General features: G+C 38.8%; 1 non-coding gene across 1 annotated transcript; it reads left to right on the forward strand.

Moving 5' to 3' along the window:
* Positions 1–4540: 4540 nt before the first annotated feature.
* Positions 4541–4612, forward strand: trnad-guc (transfer RNA aspartic acid (anticodon GUC)). Its single transcript has one exon. It is a non-coding gene; the product is annotated as a tRNA-Asp (tRNA).
* The last annotated feature ends 3277 nt before the right edge of the window (positions 4613–7889 follow it).

Raw genomic sequence — 7889 nt, forward strand, 5'->3', positions numbered from 1 at the left:
GACCTTCAAATAAGTACAGATGACGGCTGAAGAAACCTTTTCATCGATGAACCACTCCTGTACGACTGAGAGCTTCCAAGGACGCAAAACAACCTGCTGTTGCTTGAGCCGATTTACTAGTTGCACTAAGATCAACGAGCCATTTTTTAATACTTTTATTTAACAGCAAAAATTTAAGATATACAGTAAAGTCTCGTTATATCGATATTCAAGGGAGTCCGAAAAAATATCGATATAACCGGGACTATCGATATATCCGACCCTGTTTGCATGTAATTTTCTCCGTGCGTGCATAGAAATAGTATCGATATAACCGGGACTATCGATATATAAAGGCAAATCCAATATCCGATATCGATATAACGAGACTTTACTGTAAATGCTATATCATGGAAAGGGAAATAAATTGGTATTCCTACTCATGAAATAAAAAGTTCAAGGATAATAGTTTCTTCCACGATTGTTCAAGTTCTTGTAAAGAGGGTGTACACAATCTTGCAACATCTCAAGGCTGTTTTTACTACACATGGTACAGATTTCATCTAGGATCATGGAAACTGCTGATCCATATGAATTGATTTCATAAAACAATGTGATGGCCCGATTTGACCTCAAGGCCATGAGTTTGACACCCATGCACTAATATGAGTGTGGGACCCAGAGTTTTGATGGGCTCCCTTTTTATCCATGGATCTGTATTATACTAGCCTTGGGTGGCAGAGAAACATACATTGGAAGGAGCAGCACAATGTCTATTGAATGGAAGCAGAAACGGATAAATTATGTACAGTAAAGTCTCGTTATATCGATATTCAAGGGAGTCCGAAAAAATATCGATATAACCGGGACTATCGATATATCCGACCTTGTTTGCATGTAATTTTCTCCGTGCGTGCATAGAAATAGTATCGCTATAACCGGGACTGTCGATATATCCGATATCGATATAACGAGACTTTACTGTATATTTTATTGGAATGTAATTACACTAAATATTGTTTTGAATAAAGTAGAATATTTATTTGAAAACATAAATGCAGCATGTCTCACTTGCATTCACATTTTAAACATTAGAATAATACATGTTTTTGTTTAATTTAACACTTAACAGCTGCACCGGTTCTCAAGCGACCCCAAACTATTTGTATAGAAGCAAGTCCCAAGATGGCGCCCGAGTAGGCAGCCTCAGCAAGTGCTCTCATGAGCCTTGCTTTTTTTGGTTGATTTTGTCTTGTTTTGTGTTTTCTTTTGTCACTTTGTGTTGTTGTGCATCGTGTGGAACGGATACAGATTGTTTTTCAGCATTTTTGACCACGACATTCATCAAGGAGGAGACTGTGCTGAGCGGTTGCGCCTTTGTGGCAGCATGAATATGCCAGTACTGTTTTTGAATGGGAGCAATGTCGGAGCCATTCGACTGACATCGCTGGACACCAAAGGGGCCATTGTGCTTTTTTGCGCCTGTAATGGGCAGCATCTTCACAGCCCCGCTTTGTTCAGTGGAAGGTCAGTGCTGTTGGCAGTCTGCGGCTGGATGGATGCATGGCTTGAGGAGCCCGCGATAAGAAGAAAGGAGCGTCAGCGCAGAGCGCCGATGCGTATGTGGAACTGTTGCGGCTTGGAATTGAAGCAGATTTATGTGGAACAGGAGATGTGAGACAATCTCTTTTCGTCAATGGATGCTACAGCTGCGTGTTTGCTTTCAACATTTAGCTTGTAGTCGACGTGCACATTCCACCATGATGTCCCTGATCCACTGGTGGAAAGACGCTTTGATCCTCTCCTCTTTCATCTAGAACTGCTTCATATCATCACAAAGAGGGTACAGCAAGTCCTGAAGAATGAATGTCTCTCTGTGTCTTTGTTTTGTCATATTGTCTCTGTGCTGTCATATTATTTGTTATTTAGGTTTTTTTTTGTTATTTTGACTTCAAGACGGCGCCGCGAGAGTGGCTGCCTTTCCAGCAGCTCATGTATTTTGTTATTCTACTTTCATTCCTTTCATCACTTTGCTGCTGTGAAATGTAAATTTCTCCACTGTGAGACTAATAAAGGCATATCCAATCCAATCCAATCCAATCCAATTAAAAAGCAATTTTTCCCCCAATATCTTATATAATACAACATAGGCGACACAGACAAGCAAGTGAAGTGCACGGCACCTTTGTTGCCTCTGTTTACAGGCAATTTTACGCCGTACTCTACTTGCAGTGTCAGCATCGAGAGAGTCCCAAGTGTGGTTCGTATGTGCCAAATAAAGAAAGCCCTGATAAGGTTCCATGACTTCCTTCAGGGCCTCTGTTGAATCAGAATCAGAATCAGAATCAGAATACCTTTATTCGTCCCGCAATGGGGAAATTTGCAGTCCACAGCAGCAATTGAAGAGGGATGGGGTTGGGGTGGGAGTGAAAGGATAGAAAACAAGATATTCTAAGCAATGAATATCTTCCTTCCTGCTTTGACAACAAAAGTGTTCATTGCTGTGATCAAGTGTGAACTCCCTTGTAACAAATGCACTTGTAATGGCTTGTTTCTCTCCGCGTACACAAGTTGTGTTATTATGGTGAGGTGACAAGGCAACTGATGATGTCCTCGCGGATGCATTTTGAAAAAAAAAAAGACCGGATAAAAGCTGACTGTTTTTCGGTTCTCTTTTGATCGTGGTGCATCTACATGTAAATGTCTCTTTTGTTGAATGCTTTAAAAACTGGAAGGTTGCCATAATTTCAAGAAAAATACACAAGTCTCACAACATGATGCATTTTGTTTGAAAATGCGGCCTTTTCGTGATGGAAATGTGGACACACATTTATTGGTGGAATTTCAAAAAATAAATATTGATTTCAGTTAAAATATGCCTCTGTTACGTTTGACACGATCTCACATTTAAGAGAATTATCTCCTTTTATTTAGAAGTCACTATTTCAAAACAAAAGCAATAATACAGGAGAAGAAATATGATTTAACATGAAAGGGGATCATGCGTAAATATTTTGTCCGTAATTCAATAAAGTATACAGTATTGCTTATATACTGCATCAATGCATTTTATATTAATTTGAAATACTTGAGTCTAGGTATTGGTTATCTTTTTTTCATGTCACGAATCATAATGAAGATTGGCCCTAAAATAAAGAATATCGGTCAGGCCATAAATTGTTTGATTGTGAGGTGGGTAAACATCCTCATAGTTGATGTGACAAATCAAGATTTCCAATGTAATCTTTGTCTTCAAATCAAAAGCTGCACTGATCTCAAATCCTAAGTGATTCACCACCCCTATTTGTAGGGATCTTTACCTTTCTTTTTTCAATTTCTTTTCTTTGACAGTGACTTACTGGATTTAAAGTGGGTGCACCCATTTTTTTTGAAATTTTAACTACAAGACACTGGAGCAGAGGGATAGTATGCATCTTAATGAGATGCATGTCTCTCCCACGAAGGCCTCAGTAGTGGAAGCAGCACCACTGCTGTTTTTTTCTTCTTTTAATTCTTTTGCAGTCCTGTCAGGTCCCATCAGCTTTGGCAAAGCCCGCATGACGTTCACTCCCATCTGCTGGTTTCTGGGTGCCCATATACAGCCGCATCCAATGATTCCAACTGGGTAAACTATGTTTCAAGAATCCGAATTCTGCTTTTTAAATTTTATTTTTAATGTTGTTGTTTACATGTGGAAGTCTTTATTTATGCATTTTAGCTGTTTTAATCCCCCTATGAAAGCAGACAGACACAACCCTTTATTGATGTGGATGCTTGCCGCCTGCAATGCGACACTTCCATCTTTCAGAGAATGTTGTAAGACGATGCAAAATGCAGGTTTTCCCAGCAACAAATTTGTTAGCATGTATAAAAAAATTGTGAGGCTATGTTTGGGGGTGGGCGTGGTGAGGTTGACGCTGTGATTCTGTCATGAACATGGGTGGCAGATGTGAGTGACAGTATGATTGAATTGTGTGTGTGTACTCAACTCGAGGTAGGTTGTGTGTTAAAATTTTCGAGAGTGGGAGGGATACAATATGTAATCATTTATTCCCGAATGACTCAATGCATACCAACGTATAACGTATATTTAAAAAAAATATATAACAAAATAAAATAAGAGCAGTCTTGCAATATTTGGGTCATAAATTCAGGATTTCACATCTTTTTGTTAATTTTAGTGGGTATTAAAAAGAGAGGGAGTGGGAGCCTGTTTAGGTACCTGGCCGTTTGTGAAAAAGTACAACTAATAATATTTATAGTGGAGTTTTAGTTTTGTATTTTTTGTTATCTCTCGAGTATAAAGAGTCAGTGAAAATAGCGCCAAGCAACGTCGACCAGCGTACAGTGGATAAAACGAGCACGACGTCCGTGCTGGTGAGGACGAGGGAAAATGATTTAGCTTCCCCAGCGTTACCAATGGAATTTGTCGTAGAGTAGTAGTAGTTGTACAGTATTTTACGTTTGTCAAACAGTATTGTATTATGTAATCTTGGAATACCAGAACAGTTTGTCTCGGAATAAATTATAAGAATAAATAAAATCGCCGTGTTGTTGCCACTCCTCGTTAGTATAGTGGACAGTATCTCCGCCTGTCACGCGGAAGACCGGGGTTCGATTCCCCGACGGGGAGAACAATACTTTTCTGTCTTGAACAACGTGCATTGTACAGTACTATAGATCCATTCATTTTGTGGGATGCAACTAATAATTCGTCCTAGTTAGCAGGTACCAATCATAAGAAAAACAACCATGGTATGCTTTTTTTGCAGTAAAATTTGTACACTGTATTCCTGTTTGTCCCGAAGAGTTCTTCAATACCACGAAGAGCCTGGAATTCAAGTAAAGATTACGTCATCAATGTTCGCTGCTGGTGTTAGCTACGAGCTAACAGTGCTAAAAAAGTAAGTGTTCCTAGTCACGTTTTTGAACATAAAATATAATATTTTCTGAAGTCTTATATAAGAGGTATCTTGGTATTTTACAATTGCTGCTACACCAACACCAGTAGCTTCTTACAAAAATGCATCAAAGTGGACAAATAATTAAGGACACAAGCACAACATAATACTTTTAGTTTGGTTAGAGCCGAATCACAAATTGTGCACTTTTAAGAGTATTGATGTTCAATTGTCACTGTTTCTCCTACTTTGGGTACCACATTTAGCTCTTTTACACAACTGCAAAATCTAGCTAAAATGATAAATATGGTCAGAATTTTTGACAGAAGGTTAACTGGCAGACTTTCCCTCAATTTATGCTCCCTGGTTAAAAAAATATATAATATAAACAGCTACTTACTGGAAGCTACAGTTTTCCCGATCATACCTTCTTTATCCTTACTGTTGGAATGAGATTGTGTTCCATACTACGTATTTGCAACTGAAAACAATGAGATTTCCATCGGCACTGTTTCATCTTTTAACGTTTTAATGTTTTTTAAAGTCTTATTTCCAAAACACGAAGAGACTCCTAGTGAAACAATTACATTTTGTGAACAAAATACCCCCTCAATAAAGAGTTCTGCCCATGTTTCTTCAATAGTGAAGCATTTTTTTTATTTTGGATTTGACTTTGCATTCCTCTTCCAAAAGTACCATCGTAACTCATTTCCATACTTTTTCAATTGCAGCCCGACATCAAATTGCCTCTTGTGGGCACACGGTGATTTGATGGAGTCTCTGCATATCACAGGGCAAGCCAACCAAATTTTGATTAACTTTATTCGTCATCGAAAAAAATGACAAGACAGGATCAGTTTTGGATTGCACGCTGCTTATCCGACACTTGAGTTATTCTGCCATTTTTTAGCGAGCATGCATGTTCTCCCCCTTGCGCTCATTGGTATTCCTGTTCATATTAGCCTCTTCAATCAGCAGCAGAGAAGCTGTGATTAATGGGAGCAGAGAGAGCAATCTCCTCGTGATTCATTAAACACGACTGGCGTGAATAAAAAAGATTTGCTCATATTTCCGCTCAGACTGTGAAAAATATCGTCCTGAGCTGGTGAAATGTATAATTTACGGCGTTGTTAGTTGCTCTCATGTTAAATCCACAGAGCAGAATGAAAGCCAAATTAGTGTGAATAACAGATGCTTCCTGTTTTAGCATGGAACTCCTCATTTACTGGCCAATCTCACACTTAAATAATGAAAATGTAATATGGTGATTTCAATCTTTTGAATGATTATCTTATTACTAGCGAAAGATGTAATCTTGAAATAAAAAAAATATTTTAAACGTGTTTTGAATCAAACAGTATTATATTTCTGCATAAATACTTATTAACTCTTCCTCCAGTGTTGTCAGCACATAAATAGTATAAAAGTATCACCAGGCAAAAATGTCAGTGGGATTCAGTTTTCTTGTAATTGTTTTTATTTTAATTTGCATATGCCTATTTTTGAAGATGACTTGAAAACATGAACATTTTAATCGTGTATTGGAGGAAAAAATATATATAATTTCCGAAACTAATTTGAACATGGACTCGTCAGATCACAGCACACTAACACTTTGCATAGTTTTCACACTTAGACTCAACCAGTAAATAAAATTGCCACCTCGTAGATAACAATAAATTCACCCCAGCCTGTTTTACAATAACATCAGATGTGACCACTGTGAACGTATTGATTAAAAGACAACCGACGTCTCCGGACAAGTTATGTCCATAATTTGTAAAATGGCTTCAAATGACCTCTACTGGGCGTATTTTTATAAGATTCCACCGCATATATCAGGAAGTCTTGTTTTTGAGTTGGTGACGAGTCCGTACGTGACGTCAGAAAAGGACCGCCTCCTCACCGTAAAAAAGACGCATTGTTGCGTCTTACCATCACCTTAATGTATTTTGCTGTACTGTTTTAAACCATGTCTTACACCCAAAAGCCGCCAGCCGAGACAGGCAAACTCCATGGAAAGATAGTATCAGCCTGTGGAAACGAGCTGATTCATTTCCTCAACGGAGCTGGTCGCCATTTTTCTGCCTCTTCTTGGGTGAGACATTACCCCCCCGCCCGTTTGCCTCAAAATGGCGCAAATAAATTCTTTAATCGATTGCAAACATGTATGCTTTTCTCAGGACTATTTGAATCATATTCATAACTGGATGTGTAACAAGAAAGCATATTCTCCGAATCTGAAGCCATTGTATTGATTCACAAGCAATGCAAGACGTCTTGGCGTGACGTCACGAAAGGGGGGCGGGACTTTCTGAAAATGCCCAATTCGCAACTCAATTTTTTAGATTTTGGACACTTTAAGTCATTTTTATTGGTGTTTTGCATTTGACTAAAAATATAATACTGCATGTTTTGGGTATTTTAGATGCTATAAAGCGTTTTTCTGGTGTCAGTTAAAAAACAAAAAAGTGACGTCGGTTGTCCTTTAAATGTGCAACTCGTTGAGCCGATAAGATATTGCTCAAGCTGATGTCTATAGTCAAGTTGGATGAGAAAAATATTTGTAAATATAATGCAATCATGATACATATGTTAAATGATGATATTTGGGATATCAAACCATAATACGTATTATCATGATCTGGGTGGCGACCAACAGGTGGCGCTGTCGGCCCCGCCTGCACCTGCACAGGTGCTGGTCTCCCGATCAGTGGCGGACTGCCACGTTCGGATTGGCGACCAACGGGTAGTGCTGTCAGCCCTGCCTGCTGCCTCGCAGATGCTGGTCGTTCCCAATCAGTGACACTCAAAAGGACTCCCGGCACGACCATTCGCTGTCGGGTCATTGTTGTATGTTTTGTATGCAATTGTATGCAATTGTATGCATTGTATGCTGTGCATGTGTTTGTTTCACCTTGGCGGACTTTTAATCTTGTTTTTCTTTTGATACTTTGTATTTTTCTGTTCAGACGATTTTGATGTTTTAGATTTTGTTCCTGCTGACTT

Source organism: Hippocampus bargibanti, linkage group LG13 (assembly GCF_051943395.1).
Source record: "Hippocampus bargibanti isolate YZ-2025 linkage group LG13, ASM5194339v1, whole genome shotgun sequence".
In the NCBI taxonomy this organism is placed as follows: domain Eukaryota; kingdom Metazoa; phylum Chordata; class Actinopteri; order Syngnathiformes; family Syngnathidae; genus Hippocampus; species Hippocampus bargibanti.